Here is a 22332-nt window from a genome sequence, read left to right as displayed (position 1 = left end):
CATATACCTAGACCCACTGTCATTATTTAAACGTTTGTGATCATTAATTAACTTTTACATGTTCGCCATTCCTGACCTGTCATGCGACAATGTGACGTCATGGGAGTGCCTAACCATTTCACACGTGGTGGTCGCGGAACTAGTTGCAATATTCTCCTAAACAGAGGTGTTGCTGTTTGTTGCTGTTGTGAAAAGGCTATCGCTACCTACTTCACACCGTAGAAGAAGCAATGAAGCCGCTAGTTGCCATGGTAAATCAGTGAATCTGTGATCGGTGGCGGGGTCTATTTGATGGAGCCGTGAGCGCGCACTTATTCAGGATAGGTTTCACCTGGCTTGATGAATCCGTGTCTGCTCATCCTGGCTTGGTCTTTGTGCAACCAATTAAGCCTGTACGCTCTTGTTTTGGATTCATTGAGCGCAGCTCAGTAACTTATCCCGGATGTCTTAATTCTGCTTTTGTGCAACGGACCCCTGGTGACTTTCTCAAAGTAAACGGTAACACTAAAACAAGAGGCTACATTAAGATTAGGAGGAAAAGATCAGGCAGTGTGCCGAAAGACCTGCCCCAATAGTAGCCTATGTAAGTTAGTAAGTAAGTATATCTTTTGATCCTGTGAGGGACATTTGGTCTCTGCATTTATCCCAGTCCGTGAATTAGTGAAGTCGAACCGGCAAGCCCAAAGGCCGAAGCCCTAACCAGTAGGCCATGGCTGCCCCAAAAGGCAGCATTTGAACATTAAACCACACAATGATCCAAAACATACTGTACAGCCAAACAAGGCAAGAAATGGTTAACAGAGAACAATATAAGCATTTTAGAGCGGACCTCAATCCGTCAAAAAAGTAAGCACAAGGCCAAAGTGATGGCAAATAATTGTTCCTGCATCAAAACCCAGATTGCTGCTAAAAAGGTGCAGTCTACAATCATTGTGGATACATGAAGAGGCTTGGTGGGTATTATATGAACCATTTTGAGAGCTGTGGTGGTAAATAAAGATGTTTAAAAAGGGTATGAATAATTTTGAACACGCAATTTTTCATAAAAATGTTAAAAAAGATAAAAACACTTTTTTGATTCCATGTTTTTACCACATTGTCTTGCAACCTTTTGGCATGTGCAAGTGTCATTTTAAGTAAGAACAAACATATTGGTCAAGAGAAAAATCAATATTTACCAGGGGTATGAATAATTTTGTTCTTAACTATATCTTAAAAAAAGTCTAAAAGGAACATCCGAATGAACCGCTTGTCAAATTAAAAGATGGCTAGGCTATCATAAAAAAGTTGCATTGTTTGCATGATAAAATGTAATCAGGTAATCCGCAACAATGTAACTGTAATCTGATTACACAATTTTTTTATTGTAATCTGGTCTGATTATAGTTACTTGATTTTTGTAATCTGATTACGTAATCCAGATTACATGTAATCCGTTACTACCCAACCCTGTTAGCAGTTACCTTATAAGAGCAGAATAAATATGGCTATGTAATGTGAACAATGTATAAACAACATACATTGGGGGGGGTGTCTGCCTCCTTGTTGTCCCCGTCAAGGTTGCTATGGTCGTGGACACCTCAACAGGCACAGGCAAGGAGGCATTGGGTGGGGGTGGGGGGGGGGGCTTTGTAGGTTGGTTGTCACCGGGATGCAGAGCTAGAGTTCATCTGCAGGAAAGCTTCCTCTGAACCTGCTGTGCGCCTTATGCAAGCATCACTTGCCCTGGATGGCCTCAATGGAGGGGAGTGAGGAACTGGTGATGCGTTGGGCAGTTTTCACCACCCTCTGCAATGCTTTTCGGTCGTGGGCAGAGCAGTTGCCATACCAAACTGTGAGACAGTTGGTAAAGATACGCTTGATGGTGCAGGGGTAGAAGTTCACCAGGATCTGAGGAAACGGTGGACCTTCTTTAGCCTCCTCAGATAGAAGAGACGCTGGTAAGCCTTCAGGGTAGAGGTGTTGAGGGTCCAAGAGAGGTCCTCAGAGATGTGGACACCCAGAAATCTGAAGCTGGTGATACACTCCACTTCAGTTCCATTGATGAGAATGGGGGTGTGTGCTAGCTTTAGACTTCCTGAAGTCCACAATGAGCTCTTTTGTCTTCGAAAATTTTCTGTTAACAGGACTTGCAGGAACTTGTGGGAACATATGAATTTGTTGATTATGCAAGCCTAATGCTGCCCACTACAGCTAAGTCTGCCTTCATCCATGAATTGTCACTGGTTTCAGAAACAGCATCATCTGAACAATCTACAGAGTAGCTCAGTGCAATTAACACACACATTGGATAGCATCTTAATAGATGGCATGGCTGTTGTGCAGGAGATGGTTGTCAGGAAAAGTGACATAAACTGTTGCTAAGATCTGGCAGAATGCTTCTTTGAAAATGTTGAAAGTAAGGCACGAGGCTACAATGACATATAGGCTACTTATTATTTAACAACTATACCATCACAAACTCCATGAAAGACAGGACAAGACAGGTCCATACAATGGGAAAAGCACATGATAAGGGATACAAAATACAAGACTACACCAATCAAAGACGTTAAAGCTTTCCTGGGATCGAAGGAAATCAAAGCCAACCTCTACCTTGCTCATAAAGCTGTTGAACTATGTAAACTGCCAGTCACAGTTCACACACACAAAGGTGGCAGTAGCAGTAAGTAATTTTGGCAAAACCCCACATATCTACACATGTCACACAGATGTCTTGTTGCTTGCCCTTCGCAGGGTACCAGACATCAACAAAGACAGTCTCATTATCATGGGCACTGGAGAATGTCGACAAAAGATACATCTCAGCCTAGAAATCTTGACGCACCCTAGCTAGCGGCAGCAAATGTAATTTCCAGCCAGGGTAGTCTAGCAACTCTCCGTTGGCTTGTGAGGTGGAAAAACCAAACTTCGGTCCGGCCAATCACATCGTGCATAGAGTCGGTGGACCTATCGGGTATCCTATCAGTAAATTGATAGACAACCGTTTGTCCCGCCATTTACCGTTTATCCCGTGGGAAAGGAAAGGTTTCTGTTTCAAGTCAATCAAGTCATGATGATGTCATTAACACACTTTGTAGGCTTGTAGTAGGTCCTCATCCATCTCCAGACGTGTTAGCTGGATGTGAGAAATTTGTGTGTTGAGTCGTGGATCTGCTTGAGGTTTCATCCTATATGTTTCTCCAATTCTTGGGAGTTTTTCCTCGCCCCTGTTACTCATGGGCTCTGTCTGAATGTTTAACACTCTGTAAAGCGCCATGAGAATGGGTAATATTTGACGCTCTATAAGTGAAATTAAGTTGAAATTGAAATTCTGAGAGCACACAGGCAAGCAAATGTTTGGGCACAAGATACAGTGCCTGCTCCAAAGATTCTTGACTCACTATCACTGGGATGGAGGCAAATTGTTGATGGGCAATGGGCTACTGTTTTGTCAAAACTTCCACCAGCACCAGAGGCTGTTGTGGAGCTTGTGAAGTGCTGTTGTCTTGCCAGCCAATGCAGTAGAAGGTGTTCTTGCAAGAGTAACAACTTACCATTCACGCAACTTTCCAGGTGTGAAGGCTCTGAGGAGATGTTCACCAATATTAAAAAGACAGTGACAGTGGTGAGGATAAATACTTGAGTGACAACTAACTAACTAACAAACTAACTCTTCAATAATGAAACAAGATGCAGATTTTTTAAATTTTGTTCTATTTTTTCCATTTTTTCTCCAAAAATCTTTTGTAAATAGTCTGTATCTCACTTGTCTACCTTATTATGTGTATATTTATCAAAAACATTGACCACTTTAAGCCTTTATATTATTTTTCTGTATATATTGTCCGCCATCTTGAATTTTGGCACTGAAAATGAAGAAAACAATTGGAAACAGGTTGTTTTGTATTCAATGGGGTCCTAGCAAGTAAAAAATCACCAGTTGCAAAAATCTATATGAACCGTTCCTAAAATTACACGATTCCCCATACTATATCGCAGCCTTGCAATTTATTGCGAGTGTATGAAAGCAGAACGGTTAGTATCTTGCGTAAGCTATTCAGACCCTTGTTATTTTCTGGTAATGGAATAAATGGCTTGACTCCCATGTTTTAAACCTGACTCATGCTTTGAACATACAGGCCTGCCGCTCATTACCGCTTTAACAGGTTGGTTTGAGAAGAAGCAATAAAGGGGTGTAATCACAGGAAAGGCACATGAAGGAGCAGCGATTTACAAAGTAAATACAGACCTATGTCCCACACACACGCACACACACACGCACATAGCTAAGAACTACTGTAGCACTCCTCATTTGCTTCTGTTTGAATAACTTTGAAGTGTAAAGCTGTGAATTAAATTACCGCCGGCATATAATCTAAAACGTAATGAAAGGTCTTTGTTTTCAGAGGAGAATGGGAAAAAGGGGGACTAAATGCAATGGAGGGACGCAAGAGAACATTAGTTCTGCTGATCGTGGCATAATTATTCTGACTTCTGGAAGTCTCTTTGCCTCGGCACTGTGCGCCGCATGATAAGTAGATCCTATTAGTTTTTTTTTTTAAATACATCACAGAGAAATGCCAGTGAGGAACTCACAACATGGTGTCTTCAGAAAGAGAAAGCAAGCATGCATCTTCTCATCCGAACACCCACGCCTTTGAACCCATTGGAACACGCTGTTCACAATGTGTTTCACCTGTTATAACTCCTCTTGAAAAATAACCACAGTGTAACAAATGGAACTACATGGTGTTTTATGGTGAACTATTATGGTGTTTTGCCATTTTACCTACAAAAAATTAAGTTTTCTATGTTCATTTTTACATGCTTTCATCCAAGACATGGATCCAGGTCAGAGTCCTACGTCGGTTCTCTTGGTACCGAGTCCATGACCTTGGTCGTGTTTGCACCTGGCTCTGCCAGTTAAGTCAGTGGAACATGCACTGAATATATTTATGTACTTCCAGAGGGCTGTGGGTGTTTTAAGTCACCTCTTGGAACATTGAAGCTGTGTGCTACAGAGACACACTTTGCTGCAGGTGAAAGGTATCCCTCAGAGAAGAGGCCCTGGGCTTTTAAAAGCTATCTCTTTCATTTTATAGTCAGCCAGTGAGCTGCCTATGTATGCACTCGCATGGACTCGCATGGCTGTGTCCGTTTCTGGCACTCACTGCGGAGCTCCTGTGGTATGACCAGGGGCCCTGAAAATGGCACCCGGGGTTCACCGCGGGGCCGGGCAGAAACAATGGCAGATGCCTGCCGCGAGCGCCGCCTGCCAAAACAACCAAACAGCCACTGACAAACAGATCTTTTTTTCCGTTTATCACGAGAACACAGGCGGCGGAGGCAGTGGTGCTGGCGGGAGGGACAGTGGAAGTGAACGTCGTGACCCACGTTTACACGTCACCGAGGCTCCACAAGGCCAGTCGTCAAATGTAGATAAACAACCACCCCCACCCCCCCAAACACACACACACACACACACACGTACAAATGTTTTCCCTTTTTTCAATACCTGTGGCCATCTCTGCATTGAGCTGCTGCTGGAGAGCGGCTCCATAATTGGAATGCTGTGGCCGCTCTCTGCCGTGGAGCCCAGGGCCTGATGAGACTATTCTCCTGAAAGAGCTCCGGCTACCCACCCCACACTAATTGCCTGTATTTCTGCAAATTGCGATCCGGGATTGTGAGGACTGAAGTATTTCGTTTCATTGATCCAGCCAAGAGACTCTCTGTCTCGCCCTGTCTCTGCTGCTTGTCTTCACACTGCTTTGTGTGTGAGTGAGGCTGAGCCATCACGAAATTAACTAGAAAATGGAGAGATGCAGTCCTAACATCCAAGACCTTAATCCTGTGATGATCCACATTGTACTGCTGTTGTTATTTTATAATCACTGCCCCAGATGGCTATTTCACTATATGATTCTTAGTCATTATAAGAGATTCTGATGTTTTATAAGTCCTATTCCTTATTGAGCAATGGAAAAAAAAATATGACAACTTTCATGTACAAGAAGAAAAGAGAACACAACTAGTTTCTTGACTTGAGCCTCTCAGCAGGACTTCTTTCAGTGTGTTTCATTTTACCTCGCCGATCATTCCTTGGCTTGCTTGAGCCATCATTTGAATGCGGCTGCAATCCATATCCTTAACATTTTTTTGGAATCTGATTGCTTAAATGACGAATATGCCGGGGAGTCCAATCAATCAGGCTTTGGACGGAAGCCGGGACGTGCTTATTTTCCCAAGTCCATCATTACAAATCTTTATAGCCCAAAGATGCATACAAAAGCACAGTCTGATGCTATCCTCATATGTTTGGGAACTTTTACTCCCCAGTGTAGACTGTTGGAAGTAATAAAGTTGTAAATTATGCCATTGATGACTGGTAATATCGTCAGTGGAAGTCTAATCTGAAAAAGACACAAAATGTTTTCAATCACTCCTTACACTTATATTAGCCTACAATCAACTTTCGCCGCAGTAGCAGCAGATTTATCTACAGCCTGTTTAAGTTACCCTTAGGTTGCAAAAGCTGCTGGGGTTGTTAAAATAAAAAGGATAAGTTTTGCAGTGTAATTTATATCAAACTTATAAGGGGCAGCCGTGGCCTACTGGTTAGCGCTTCAGACTTGTAACCGGAGTGTTGCCGGTTCAAACCCCGACCAGTAGGAACAGCTGAAGTGCCCTTGAGCAAGGCACCTAACCCCTCACTGCTCCCCGAGCGCTGCTGTTGTTGCAGGCAGCTCACTGCGCCGGGATTAGTGTGTGCTTCCAACCTGGTCTCACGGGAATCCGTGAAATATCCACGGACGCTTAACTCAAAATCCGTGGTGGGCCCACGGAATCACTGAAATTTCCGTGAAACTCACACGGATTTCGATTCAATGCAAGTTAATGACACTCGTATCCCGTGGCTATTTCACGGATCCCCGTTTAAACAACTGAGTGCAGATTTCGTTCAACGGACGTTGTTATCTTATTGGGAAACACACTTTTGATACTTTCAGTTCGATTTTTATTGCCTTTTTTAGTGTCTGTGTAATGTTAGCCTGTCAGGCGTTGCATTCCATCCCTGTTTCAACAACTGAGTGCAGATTTCGCTCAACGGAAGTTACATTTCCGTGAAACACACACGGATTTCGTTCCAATGCAAGTTAATGACAATATATTCCGTGGCTATTTCACGGATCCCCGTTTAACAACTGAGTGCAGATTTCGCTCAACGGATGTTGTTATCTTATTGGGAAACACACTTTTGATACATTCAGTTCGATTTTTATGTAATGTTAGCCTGTCAGGCGTTGCATTCCATCCCTGTTTCAACAACTGAGTGCAGATTTCGCTCAACGGAAGTTGACATTTCCGTGAAACACACACGGATTTCGTTCCAATGCAAGTTAATGACAATATATTCCGTGGCCCACACACGGATCCCCCGTTTCAACAACTGAGTACAGATTTCGGTCAACTGACTTTTATAACTTTGGGATACATGGATATTGAATAATTACAGTCGTTTCAGGACTGCATATTTGCCGTTGGCTTAAATGATGCCCTTATTTAAGTGGGATATTTAATAAAAACGTTCTCACTTCTCATTTCAGCGAGGCATAGTAACCGTTGCTAGGTAAACAAAGCCCATGTCAGAAGCGTATCCCCAGAGAATGTCAACTTAAAAAGAATAGCTTACTGATAGCACTAGTTCTTTCGTCTCAATACTGATTATGAAGTTGTTATAAATGTAATACACTACTGCAGAAATGTTTATATTGCTTAAGGTGGAAATAAAGTTCTTTGGCAAAGAGATGCATTCTGGGAAGTGATGTGTTTAAATGTAATGGCTACATATACCCAAGTTTCTTTCATTCGGAGATTTATGCTCATTATTTTACAAATTTGAGCAAGGATATAAAATATTAAGACTGTACTTTTTCATTGCTATTGATATTTTGGCGCAATTTTGTGCATCGCGTCACTGTGTGCGACGATCCCAGAAACCATTGCCTGGGCGAGATTCCGAGCGGTAAGTACAAGGGTCTAATAAGCAAGAGAAATGCATAGGCATTTAACATGTCTAAAATTGAGTTTTGGCCAAAACAATTATGTCCTCCTATTTGTTTATTTCGAACTCCACTGTAAGAGCTGTATTTGAAAGAGACTGACATAATACAATTCTTTGTTGCATCAAAATAAAATGCAACGTACTTAGCCAGAGCCTCTGCTAGCTAGATAGATTAGCTAATTCGGAACTCTGCTGTTGGTTTATTTACATTGATTTGGACGTGTACTTTTGGCATCGCCAGCTATGTGGCACAATTTGCATATATGTGTAACACGCTTCCACCTAATTTCTGCGCCAGCAAAATTTTGTGTTCAGGGCTCAACATTAACTTTCTGAAGTAGCAGCTACTTGCCAACTGGGCAACCAGACATGGGCTTTTGGATGCCACATTAGCAGCTAGCTAAGCCAAATGGTTTCATCCTGTATAGTTCATGCTACTACTTGAAGTTAAAGCGTTTATAAGTCTGGCAAGGCTAAGTTTATACAAGTACCCAGCGAGCCACAGACACACAGACGATTGTTGCTTTATATATTATGATAGATAGATGGTGCAGATCAGCAGGGGTTGTTTTTTTTTTTTTGGGGGGGGGGGGGGGGGTATGCAAAAGTAGTAGTAGTAGGCGCCAAGTGGATATGATATCTTATGTGTGTGCAATGTACGCATGTGCTTCAATCATTCTTGTGTAGAATATAACATGAATGGTTACTGAGCAATTTGATGGTCAGGCGATTAGAGTCAAGGAGATTCTATTCTTGTAGAACATGTAACTAGTAATCATATCATATCTATCATTTTTGCTAATAATGTAGAGATAAAATATCATTCTAACAATGTTTTTTGTCTTTGTTACAGATAATTTACGAGATACATGCTTGTCTCTCTCTCTCTCTCTCTCTCTCACACACACACACACAGACACACACACTCACCCTTTCATTCTCATATAGTAAGTATTCCAAGATTTTTATTTTCACAAATTTGAAAGACACTAAATTGTTACTTCATTATTGTTAACCTGAAGAGCATCGGATTCTGTTAAATATCCAATTGGCATTGGGGGAACACCGAATCATCAATCCACGTTTAATGTAGGAACAGCAAATCGCATAGTGTTATACTAGATACCCTGAGTTGGTCCCAAATATCAGTCTTGAAATAGATGAAATCTTGTTTATTACAGGATTGCCTTTATTACAACTGAGTTGAAAGACTGAACATGTTGTTTAATGGTTCAATCTCTCTAAACAACTGAGGAATTTGTATTTTTAAACAATAGCAATTCTAATTACCGGTATGCTTTTCTTGTTGATTTTTTGCAGCCTGTCATGGGAGGGTTAAAAAAAAAAATGCCCTGCATGTCTTGCATCCATTTTTAATGGGTGCAAAATATGCCCAGTATGCACGGCACCACAGCCACAGAAGCTGAGGCAAAAAAAACAACTAGAAAGCTTCAATGAAAAAAAGGAAACCTGGGAGGCCAATACCAAAAAGAATCAACTGACCTCCCATCTGATGGATGATGCTATTATTCTGGTAAGTCATTTGTGCTACATTCAGTGTCGGTGCTCCGCACAAGCAGAACATGCACTGCGCGTGGGGCACCAAGTGCCTGGGGGGCACCAAAAAAATATAGCTCGTAGAAAATCATCATGACGCAAATCCTCAAATTGTGGCGGGTCTTTTATTTAGGCTACTTAGGTTGTGCAAACCACAGGCCTTTATTCGAGGCAGGCATTTATTTCTTATAAGGCTTCTGTTGAATAATTTTATGTAAAGCCTGTGCTAACAGTTCTCCTGCCCGCTACCGCATCTGTGTGAGCGCGTCCCTACTGGATATTGTGGCCTGTTCACACGTTATGTCTCTTCCTTGCAAACTTGACTAGCTAAACCATTAATGAAAGCAAAGCAACCAGTTACATCTTCATAAAATATCAATTTGCCAGGCATGCCTTCATGGACAACAGGCCTAAGGTATTTTTTCCTGCGTTTTATGGTGAGACACATTTGGAGTGGCATGGTATCAAAAGCAGAAGATTCTCGGTCTAGTTTGGATTTATGCCTAATTAACTTTTGGATTGTTTGATTATATTGCTCAATGTTGGAACTCATGGCCAATATCAAATATGATTGGTATTTTATGCTTCAATGTTCAGTTTAAATTTAGTTCAAACTGTGTCAGGTTTTCCATCCGCTGTTTATTTGCGAGCCAATAGCCACTTCATTCATTTTTTGCACATTAACCTTACTGTGTGTAGCCAAGCCTTATGCCATACCCAAGTAGCCTAAATCAAGGTAATTTTTAATTATGCATGATTTATTTTGTTATTGAATTCGTAGGCTGGGATTCTTCTCAGCAACAATTATGTTTAAAGGTAGCCTACTGCTTTAGCCTTCAGAAGGGGCAGGCAGCCAGGCTACTGACAGAGCGACGTTGGAGACCCATAGTAGATTTACGACTTTTCATTGCCAACAGTAGGCCTATTAAACCAACCAACAATATAAAGTATCCAAAATAGTGGGGGCACCAGAGTGGCACCATGCATTTGTGCTTTGGGCACCCAAATGGCTAGCACAGGCCCTGGTTACATTACCATAGTACTAATGTTAGGTTAAAGGTTGTATCAGCGATGATGAGCGATTTGTAAAGACAAAACACTTTTATAATGTTCAGCTAATATTTTCTCATGGTCGGCTAGCTCTCCTGTCATTCTAGGCGCTGAAAAAGACTCTGGTATTTTTACGCAGCCCATGCACCACAAACCGCGGAGTCTACCGGACATTAACATTGTGGTTGGTAGTACACCACTAACAATAACCAAGCATTGCATGGATTTTTTAAAAATGAATACTGGTGGTAAGGTTGAGTTATCTCTTGTGTGTCTTGTTTGGTCCTCAGACAAAATATAAAATGAGTTATATATCGGACAAAAACGTCTGCTAAGAAATTTGAACATAAACAATAACAAAAACACAGGCAATATCCGCCAGGATCACTGATACAACCTTTAAGAATGAAGTGTCAAAATGAGTAATACCTCTACTATGCTCCTGTAGTGACACGTTCATACATGAATCATGCACACATGCAAATAGACATGCACACCAAACCCACGCACATATTTTCACACCTTTCCCACATACACTCTCAACAAGTACATTCTCAACTAGTACATTCTCAACTAGTGCATTCCCGTAGCATCTGCTAGCCCGTAGCGTGTTGTAATTTATATGTATGTTGCTTTGGATAAAAGCGTCTGCTAAATACATAAACGTAAACATATATCACTGGCACAATTTATAAATGTTTTTTTAAAGTAACAGGGTTTTTTTTTTTTCAGATTGAGAAGCTCAATGCTGTGGGCTGGAGTCCCGTCCTCCTTCTTGAATACCCAAAGAGAAACCCACAAATGCTTCTCCCTCAGGGCCTGAGGTTAAGTGGGGGGGAAAGTAAATGCCTCAATAACATTAAGGACATTTTCACCTTAATGGTTAAAGGTGATTCCACATTTTCTATACATTATAACGTCTCTATACAACCCCAATTCTGAAAAATGTGGGACACTGAAAATTAGATGACATCAAATAACAAAATGTACAGAAAAATATCATGACATCACTCCTACATTTCACATTTGACCTTATTGTACATTGTGTATTGTTTGTGTTGCTTGTATTCTTTCAGGAAAGAAAGCGCTGACCGATCCAAACAATTTGCCGGGTCAATGAGAGGAGGCCATCTTCATGTCAGAAAATGTGGCTTTCCACCAAGTGTAGATTAGCAATGGTAATTGCGTTAGGGAAGAAAGTCAGTTGCGGAGAATGTAAGATACAGGCCCTAATCTGTACACTGTATGATGAATTATATGATATGCTTGTTATTTGTGTTCTGTATGTATGTTAACATTTTGATTAACATTCTACTATTTGCTTATGTCAAACAGTTTCTAGAAAAGGAAGTGAAGAACAAGAGTGCCCCCACAACAGCCCTATGTACAAGCAGCAGTACAGAAGAGTACTAAAAAAGAGAAAGACAAAGGTTATTTCCATACACAAAATTGAAAATAAAACAATGGATGATGTAACAGTACTTTTTGATCACTTTTAAAAATGTATAATGGCACTGCGGAATAATTGAAATCAGTGATCAGTAACTGTCAGTATCAGTAATCGTACCAGATATTGCGTTTGTTCATCTTTGTGTTTATGTTCAAAATCCCGAACAAGACACGCCAGAGATAACTCACCCCTATATTATATATAAATATAATATAAAGTATTCTCTGAAAAATATTCATGGCATGTTTTAGTATTGTTAGAGATGCTACCAACCCCAGAATGTTTGTCTGCAGTTACTCTATGTTCCAGTTTATGGGACTGTGTAAATTGACCAGGATGTTTTACAGCTCGTATAGGGAATGTAAAGTGAGTGGACCATGAGGAGATATTAACTGAACATCATAAAAAGTGTTACGTGTCTACAAAACGCTGATAGTCACTGATGTGAAGTGTTAAAATTTGAATGTTAAGTTGAGTGCAATGTTATCTTTTTAAGCAAGACACTATTTTTCTATGTCTTTGTTTGCCTGCCACAGGGGAAGATGGAGATCCTAATAGATTGGGTGCCTTCCAAAATGTGGTGAGTTGGTTATCTTTTACACCAGATACTCACAATTACACAAAGGGAAATTACGTTGTTCCAGCAGCCATACATATACTGTAGGACATGTAAATGTACCAGATTTAGTTATTATAGTCTATGCTATAATTTAGTTATATACCGGTACTGCAGGCTACATGTAAACATATATACCGTAAATCAGTTTATATTGTAACACTCCTGTGTACCTGATGTTTTAGATGGATAGAAAGATACTTTATTGATCCCCAAGGGGAAATTCAAGTATGAACAGTAGGGTTTTATGGCAATTGGTAGTAGAGTGTTGTCTGGGGTGAGTGTGAGCTATAAACTATTTTTTATTCATTTGCACTCTGAACTTGTAAATGTACTAACCTGAGATGTTGATAATGTAACTTTTGTCAATTCAGAATGTCAGGGCCCAGTTTTTTTTATTTCCATACTGTGGAGTATTCAGATATTTTATTAGTTGTAACACTATTATGACATTGGTTAATCTAAACATCCCTCCACTAGAATATCTAATCAAACTGGAATACAGGTTACAGTCTTTTTCACTAACCATCTTCCCCCTTTTTTCTCAGCGGGAAAACCTGTCTGCCAACCTGGGAGCCTGCAAGATAAAGATCTACACACACACACACACACACTCACTCACTCACTCACTCACTCAACAGTCAACAAATATTTTAGCTGAGTGTTGTTCTTTTGTATTTTTTTATATAATATAAGTTAATAAAGACTACTAGTTGCCATATTGAATAGGAAGTATCACACATGTTTTACCACCCTGTTTTCTCAACAGAATCACCGTGTTGTGTGTTGTTAGCTTGTCTCCCACTACTTCTTGTATTGCAGTTGTTAGGACAAACTGGCAGAAGAACTTTCATTCACTAAACATTTAAAAGTGCCACAGAGTAATTACTGCTTTTGATATTTGTTTTAAGTCATTGTTGCTATTGTAGTATACTTGCTGTTGTTTTTGACTGTGGTCTAGAGGGTCCAGGTGCCTTGTGGCATGGGAGCTCCTGTTACTTACTTACATCAGTAAGTGCATCGATGATGTGACACACACAAAGACCCGGCTAACTGGAAGACATGACAGGAGATGTCCATAGGCTGCCGAGAACGCCTTCAGAGCCAAGGATGAAACTGATCTGAGAACAACGAGAGCCAAACTTTCCCCTAGCATCAGTAAAGCAAAACAGGAATACACACAAAAGATAACCTGCCATTTCAAAGACAGCAGAGACACATAGAGCATTCCCATCATGTGCATATAGCAAATTCTACTACAGCGCAGTCAGAGCCAGACAGTAACGGAGTACATTTACTTGAGTACACCAAGCACCTCATAACATCTATATTGTGCTTTTACCTGATGCAAGTGTTTTGATATGAAATAAACATAATTTGCATGACATGGTCAGTTCTGCTGGTCAGTTTTGACCTACGCGACAGCCCTGCAAAGTACCATCCACACAGCTATTCGGCTGCATTTTTTGACAGTTTTCAAGTTCAATTTATTTCTTTGTCCCAAATGGGCAATTTGATTGCAGACAGGATCACATACCACACGACATAAATAGGTCTGACAATGCCTAAAAAGTCAGTAAAACCAAGATAAAACTTAATTAAATAAGTTAGATATAAGAGGAGGAAGTGAATGAATATGGGGGGGGGGGTCACTAAATGGACAAATCTATCTTTTCCTGTTGTGTACATTCAGTACTTGAATAGAAAAGGGGATGAAGGAATTTTTGTACCTATGGTTAAAAGCAATAGGATGCCAACAAACGCAAGCCAGGTGGCAGCAGCACGTATTCAGAATACAGGGGATGGCTTGTGTCTTGATATATTTGTATCGCTTTGTTGAACACCTGCTTATTAAAATATTCGGTGAGACTAACAAACTTCACTCCCACTATCTTACTGGCCACATTTACTATCTTGGAAAGTGCATTTTTGTCTCTGATGGTGACATTTCCATACCAGCAGATAATGGAGAATGTGAGGATTGACTCAATAAAAGCTTTGTAAAACAATGCCATCAATGTTTTGTCCACCTGAAACTTAGCCAGTTTCCTAAGTGCAGAGAGTCTTTGTTGCCCTCTCTTGCACACCGAGGTGGTGTTCAGGTCGAACTTAAGCCGGTCATCAATCAAGGTGCCTAGGTACTTGTAAGATGATACAATTTCAACATCTTGATCGTTGATGACACTGTGCTTTGGAACAGGGGGAAGGCGTCTGAAATCTATGGACATGTCCTTGGTTTTACTGATGTTCAGATGCAAAAAAGCATCTTCACACCATGACACAAATTCATTGATAACAGGGCCATGCTCATTCTCATGGGAATTCAGGAGACTGACAATTACAGAGTCATCTGCAAATTTTAGAATGTGCCTGTTGTCATACTGGCTGCGGCAGTCATTGTTGTACAGTATGTACAACAGGGGGGAGAGAACACACCCCTGAGGTGAGCCTGTGGATGATGTTAGGCCACTGGACAGCACTTTATTTACCCTCACTCTCTGAACTCTGCGTGAGGAAATCAAGTAGCCAACCAATCAGGCTTGGGTCAAGGCTAAAGTTGTTCAGTAGTTTCTCAATCAGTAGGTGGGGTTGGATGGTGTTAAATGCCGAGGAGAAATCTACAAAGAGCAACCTTGCATGATTCCCACTTTCCTCCAGGTGTTTATAGAGAAGACTTAGTAGAGTGATGGTAGCATCCTGCACCCCCCTCTTGGCCCTATAGGCAAACTGGGAAGGATCCAAGAGAGGTTGCACCTTGATTAGGAGCTCAGCTTTAATCAGCTTCTCTAAGGATTTTGCAATAAGAGATTTTGGATGCACACAAGTTCATGGATCAAACCAAGCACCTCATAACATCTATATTGTGCTTTTATCTGATATATGCAATGATATATGTAGGCTACCTCATGTGCAAAAATGGGAAAATAACATGTATTTAAAAATATTACAAATGTTGCAAGCTTTTGACTTTATAGTCAAGCAGGTGATACATCTTAATAATTCAAGCATGTTTCTCATGTTATATATACAAATATTTTTGTAATTTTGAAATTATAGCTATTTCTGTAATTAGACTACATGCCCCATGACGTGTAGCGTTCATTTCAACGCTGCTTTATAACAATGGCGCCGAATTTGTAGTTCATTAAAACGGCTTTGTATTAAAACATAAACAAATTATTGTTAGGATGCACACTGGCACAGACGACTTTTGCTGGGTATAATATGTAGAGAAATAGTTAAAGCAAGTTAGTACATGACTCATTGGCATTCAATGAAAAGAAGTATAATTCCACAAAATATCGAAAAACGTGTACAGTAGGCTACTTCTGACCCTTGTTGCTAGGCAACGCCCCGTAGGCCTACCTGCTTGGCTGAAGAATAAGGAGGCTCATTATCCTAATCTTTGCTGTTCAAAGCAACATATAAATATATAAAACGATATAACACTTAAATTGAACAGGGAATAAATTAAGATGTTGATCAGACTGTAATAAGGACAAGCAATAGGCTAATAAACAAATGCCCACTCAATCAATGATATAATAACAAGTTGCTTACTGTTTAATGGACTAAGTGCATGTTGAACAAATGTGCCTTTAGACCCCTTTTAAAACACTGTAAACTATCACAGGAACAAAGAGCACTGTGCAACTTATTGCACCCACATGGAACCACTGAGGAAGAGTCTTGAATTTAGCGTTCATGAGTGGTCGACAGAACAAATGGTAATCAGAAGACAGCAGTGGGCGGTTGGGGAAGTACATCTTGATCATTGAATTAAAATAACAAGGAGCAGATCCAGTCAGTGTCCTATAGGCCAAAGTGAGAGATTTCAATGTAATGCTGGCTACTACAGGGGGAGTGTAGGAGAATAGGCCTAGGAGTGGATATGCATGCCCGATATCCATACCCCATCTGCTGGAACATTGGCTCATATATGTATTTTCACTGACACATTATCTATGTATCTATCTCATTTTAATTATGATAGCCATAGTACATGTGAGATTACAACAATAATAATGAAAGTAGTAATACAAACTGAAATGACTAAATGAATGAATTCCTTTATTGTTATTGCATTGGGAAAGAAGCTATTTCTAAATCTGCTAGTGCTAATCTGCTTGTTTTTAGACTCTGTAACATAGGTGGCTAACTGTTTCCAATTGTCCTGTTCTGTTCATGGTACACCAAAACTGTCACACTTGGATATTGAATCAATTACGATGAAAAACACGTAGCTTATCAACAAAGAAAAGTGAGATTGCTTTATGATGATAGATGCTTTACTTTTCCAAAAGATGTTGACACATTAAAGGAAATGACATGTAGTATTGTGATCCTTCTTTATGATCTGCCGCTGCTGCTGGTGGTGTTTGTGGTGCTGGTGGTGTTTGTGCTGCTGTTGGTGTTGCTGCTGGTGCTGGTGATGGGGGTGATGGTGGTGCCTCAACAGACTGCTGCAGCTCAACAGATTAAAGGAAAAGCACATTATTGTTAGATATGTGTGTACAAATCTGTTTTAGTCTGTAAAACACACTGGTATGCAAAAGGTTTTAGACAGGTTCATGCATTTGTATATATACCTGGAGATTGTAATACGCATTGTATGAGCGTACCACCTGCCTCAGCTTTTCAGCAGTGAAAGCTTTACGCCCTTCACCTTTTCCATAAAAAATGGCAAACAATGCATCATTACTGGTTTTATCATATACTCTTATGAAAAGTCAAATCATGTTGCAACAGCTGTGTGCATGCAGTTGAAACAGTAATAGTTGGTCAATATTAACATACCGTCACTGACTGAGGCAAAGGGCAATTCCTCAGGCCACCAAGGCGGCCTGTGTTGTGGCAGATATTCAGACCGAGACAAACCCTGACTCAGTGCTGAGATAGAAGGGTGTTAAAGTGTAATCAGATTCAGTAGTCTGCATCATTTTGATCTTTAAATAAGGAAATTGAAAACATACAATGCCAGTCATACCATGTTCTTTTATCAGACGGCCAATTGCCATCCGGCAATGTGTGCCACTGATATCAGGGTCAACGTATGGCCTCTCACCCCCCAAAGCATCTGTAAGACAGTACGCTCAGTGTCATTAAAAACAAATGTTAAGGTTCCTTTTCTGAACTTCAAGAAAGGATTGACACAGAAACAAACCTTAACACCACTTTCATTTATACATACCACTTGACACACCCCTATTAGTGTACATGTTTAGCAGCTCAGCCTTCCTGTCATTGGTCCAAAAGGCCTCAAGATACTTTGGCCCTAAATGAACCGTAACCGGGAAAAAAACCCTTAAAATCCATTATCAATTCGGTTTGTGTCAATATCATTTTTATCAAAACTCAGGGCCAGATTGTGACCATACTAAAATAATTGTTCTTCCATTGAATGTCATCTTCGATAGATCTCATCATTGAAATGTTGTTGAATAAAAACATATTACATATACCTGTGAAATTAACGGTGGGTGACTCACTGCTGAAGTCAACCCATACGGCAAAAGCCAGGGGTGCTCCAGCCTCACCACCGCACCAATTCTTCATCTGAAAACAATATTAAAAATATTATACTTTCCCTCTCTTTTAAAAGCAGCCTCCCTCCCTTTCTTTCTTCACTGCACCCAATATTAGCATGAATTGAGACATGTCCCACTGTATTCTGAAAGCCTGACCTACTTTCCTGCAGACTTTTGCATATCATACGATCAGTGTTCATAACTCTATACATGGCACTATTTTGTATATTGGCGAACGAGGTACACATATGATAAGTTTTGAGCTCCAACTCAAAGGCAAAGCAGTTTCAGCCATGCAAACCATATATTTTCTGAAAGCTGGTCAGTTGTAGGTGTGATTTAACATACATTAGGACATGTCATGTGGTTACTATGGTCATATTGTGGTTGTTGCTAGGGTAAATTGAATGGTTGCTATGGTGTTGCTAAGGTAGATATGGTGGTTGCTATGCAAAATAACATGGTTGCTATGGTGGTTGTTAGGGTAAGCATGTTGGTTGCTATGGTGGTTGCTAGCTTGACATTATACAAGTGGTTGCTAGGGTAATTAAGATGGTTGCTTGGGTGTTGCTAGGGTAATTAAGGTGGTTGCTTGGGTGTTGCTAGGGTACATATGGTGGCAAAATAACAAAGCAGTAGAATTGCTAACGTTTAGCCATTTTTACATTTTTAGCCAAAAAACTCACTTATGTTGGTCTGATCAGTATGAAATCAGAATATGTTGAACAACGGGACACATCCAGTCGGTGGATTATTCCCGGAAGGAGATAAACGGTTCGAAACATACAAGGTTTCCCTCTTCTGCCGCGGTAACGCTAGGTGCTAGAGGGATGGGACCAAGACGCACGGCACCGCCTTGAGGCCCCTGACAAGTGTTCCAAAGGTGGGATATCTGAGACACCCACAAAAAAAACAGTGAAGGAAAAACTTTAAAAAAGTTGACCACTCCCACTTCAGAGGTGGAGTTTTGGGTGGTAGCATGGAGCTACGAGGCTGAAATTCAAGTCAGACCTTCTGCACAAGACCCACATAGAGCGTGCAAAGTTTCATCGCTCTAGCTGTAACGCAAAGCATTGTGCCTACTTTTTTGGCAATTTAAAGCAACACCAAAGAACTTTTCCTCTGTCGCACGCACTATTTGTTTATCCAGCACCAGCTTTGCAAATAACAATGTCCACAGACAAGGTAGAATATGTTGCATGATTTTATGAAAGTACGATGTATTGCGACATCAGATGCAAGTCAAATTTGTAGTTTCTCATGTCTCATTCCATCGAACTACATATCCGCTACCCGATCCGGCAAACTTACATAGTGCGGTTATAGCCGATAGAGGGCCTCGAAGCGGATGCAGAAAGTGCCGTTCACCCTGTTACGAGTTGATGAACCACTGAAACGATTTTGGAAACACTATTTTAAGGTACAAAAAACTCTTTGGTGTTGCTTTAACATTTAGCCATTTTTCAATTTTTAGCCAAAAAGCACACTTATGTTGATCCGATCAGTATGAAATCAGAATATGTTGAACAACGGGACATCACAAACAAGCCAGGCTCAGTTTGGAGTCGGTGGATTATTCCCGGAAGGAGATAAACGGTTCGAAACATACAAGGTTTCCCTCTGCTGGCGCGGTAAAGCTAGGTGCTAGAGGGATGGGACCAAAACGCACGGCACCACCTTGAGGCCCCTGACAAGTGTTCCAAAGGTGGGATCTCTGAGACACCCACAAAAAAAACTGTGAAGGAAAAACATAAAAAAAGTTGACCACTCCCATTTCAGAGGTGGAGTTTTGATATGTCAAAGTCAGTAGGAAGGTAGGACATGTCTTAATTAATTGACATCTAGAGGCTATAGGCTTTCAGAAAATATATGGTTTAGGTGGTCAATTCAGCTGTCCCTTAACAGTGTAGGCCTAAATATATCAGCTGTACAATGCGTTTCTCGATCTACAATATGGGCCTATGTACGCCTTATGATGCACCAAAGTCAGTGGGAAGGTGGGACATGTCTTAATGTATATTAATTGACATCTAGAGGCTATAGGCTTTCAGAAAATATATGGTTTAGGTGGTCAATTCAGCTGTCCCTTAACAGTGTAGGCCTAAATGTATCAGTTCAATCTACTTTCTACAATCTGTAGAAACAATCTAAATCTACAATATGGGCCTATATTTAGCACAGCGACAACCATATCTAGCAAAATCACAGTAAAAGTAATGTAAAAGTGATGTAAAATACCTGCCAATTGTCCTCTGTATCCACCGCTGCAGTAGACCATGATGTGAGGATGCACTCCATAACACAGCTGTTAATGGAAGCAAGGACTGAGGTGTCAAGGCCAGCATGCTTCAGCCTCTTCAGGAAGTTGACAAATGAGTAGCCAAACAAGGACAAACAAGGCCTTGCTTACATACTGGCTGTCTTGTAGTTTGACACCACTCTCCTTTCTGTGAGTGTTCTGTTGGAGTAATTTAATGAAATGCAACCCATACATCAGGATATCAGGAGCAAGGATCTGTGAAAACATAAGTAGAGGGGAGAAAAAAAGACATAAAGATATGTCGAGAAAACATTGCAGCACCATCCCTAAACAACACATCAGGACACCTTTCTTTCCTTTTTCATTTGATCACTACTGCAATTCATACACCTTGTACCCTTGTATACAGGTGAGACAAGGGTAAAACTGATGTGGGTATTTATTCTATTATAGAATAGGCTACTAAAATATAACTCCACAACTTCAAGTGTCAACACTGTAGTTTTGAAGGAGTATTTGTAGTTCTTATGCAGGAAAATCAGTATAGGCTACTTTGGACATTAAAAGCTGCATGCACTACGTAGTACACTCAGAAATGCATTATTTTGGAGATAGAAATGTTGCTTTGTTTTTCAGAAAAACGGTAGTAGCATAACAGAATTTTTTGTCACATGAATTACCCAGACCCAAAGAAACAAATAGCTTATTACGTGAAACTGACCTGCTTATAATTTAATGTCAAACACCATCTCAATCACCATCGCACTCATTTCGATAATTTAACCAAATAACCATAACAATTATTTATTTGGCTAATTATCACGCATTTCTCCACGTCTTTTACCATTATAAGACATTCACTAAGAAATTGCACTAATTTCGCGTGATTCTAGTTGTTTTACAGCATGAAGGGTTTTTGGTCATGATAAGTATACCTATATTTTGTTCGAAACAACAAAAAACAACACCATTATTATTTATTTACTAAATTAACGTAGTTTAACTTACCTTACCCCACATAGCCAGCCAGCTCTCGCTCTACGATGCGTTTCCGCTTTCTTGTGGTGGCGTGTGTCACATGACAGCAACCAGCCTATCACACTGGGGCTGTTTCCTTTTTCGAGCGTCGCCCTGGGATCGTCGCACACAGTGACGCGATGCACAAAATTGCGCCAAAATATCAATAGCAATGAAAAAGTACAGTCTTAATATTTTATATCCTTGCTCAAATTTGTAAAATAATGAGCATAAATCTCCGAATGAAAGAAACTTGGGTATATGTAGCCATTACATTTAAACACATCACTTCCCAGAATGCATCTCTTTGCCAAAGAACTTTATTTCCACCTTAAGCAATATAAACATTTCTGCAGTAGTGTATTACATTTATAACAACTTCATAATCAGTATTGAGACGAAAGAACTAGTGCTATCAGTAAGCTATTCTTTTTAAGTTGACATTCTCTGGGGATACGCTTCTGACATGGGCTTTGTTTACCTAGCAACGGTTACTATGCCTCGCTGAAATGAGAAGTGAGAACGTTTTTATTAAATATCCCACTTAAATAAGGGCATCATTTAAGCCAACGGCAAATATGCAGTCCTGAAACGACTGTAATTATTCAATATCCATGTATCCCAAAGTTATAAAAGTCAGTTGACCGAAATCTGTACTCAGTTGTTGAAACGGGGGATCCGTGTGTGGGCCACGGAATATATTGTCATTAACTTGCATTGGAACGAAATCTGTGTGTGTTTCACGGAAATGTAACTTCCGTTGAGCGAAATCTGCACTCAGTTGTTGAAACAGGGATGGAATGCAAC

General features: G+C 40.4%; 2 long non-coding RNA genes across 7 annotated transcripts; one reads left to right on the top strand and one right to left on the bottom strand.

Annotated features, from left to right (window-relative positions):
• The first annotated feature begins 8921 nt into the window (after positions 1 to 8921).
• On the top strand, positions 8922 to 13446 carry LOC143133054 (uncharacterized). 3 transcript variants are annotated; one of them, XR_012988424.1, is made up of 7 exons: positions 8922 to 8994; positions 9368 to 9581; positions 11387 to 11543; positions 11731 to 11869; positions 11990 to 12084; positions 12641 to 12684; positions 13269 to 13446. It is a non-coding gene; the product is annotated as an uncharacterized LOC143133054 (long non-coding RNA). The 3 variants fall into 3 exon arrangements; XR_012988425.1 differs by lacking the exon at positions 8922 to 8994 and having other exon boundaries at positions 9060 to 9581; positions 11731 to 11832; XR_012988423.1 differs by lacking the exon at positions 8922 to 8994 and having other exon boundaries at positions 9060 to 9581.
• A 3319-nt stretch (positions 13447 to 16765) lies between these two features.
• On the bottom strand, positions 16766 to 21733 carry LOC143132255 (uncharacterized). Of its 4 annotated transcripts, XR_012988273.1 has the most exons (9): positions 21517 to 21733; positions 20659 to 20763; positions 20487 to 20553; positions 18183 to 18276; positions 17912 to 17995; positions 17708 to 17797; positions 17518 to 17610; positions 17310 to 17386; positions 16766 to 17183 (listed from the first exon to the last, which is right to left on the bottom strand). It is a non-coding gene; the product is annotated as an uncharacterized LOC143132255 (long non-coding RNA). The 4 variants fall into 4 exon arrangements; XR_012988272.1 differs by having other exon boundaries at positions 16766 to 17189; positions 20487 to 20763; XR_012988270.1 differs by having other exon boundaries at positions 20487 to 20763.
• Between the last annotated feature and the right edge of the window lie 599 nt (positions 21734 to 22332).

Source organism: Alosa pseudoharengus, unplaced genomic scaffold (genome assembly GCF_046254945.1).
Source record: "Alosa pseudoharengus isolate Yale_2024_CS ecotype anadromous, Long Island Sound unplaced genomic scaffold, YU_APseudo_1.1 YU_APseudo_1.1_scf_19, whole genome shotgun sequence".
In the NCBI taxonomy this organism is placed as follows: domain Eukaryota; kingdom Metazoa; phylum Chordata; class Actinopteri; order Clupeiformes; family Clupeidae; genus Alosa; species Alosa pseudoharengus.
Note: the sequence above shows the minus strand (reverse complement) of the source record. Positions and strands in the feature narration are given on the sequence as shown.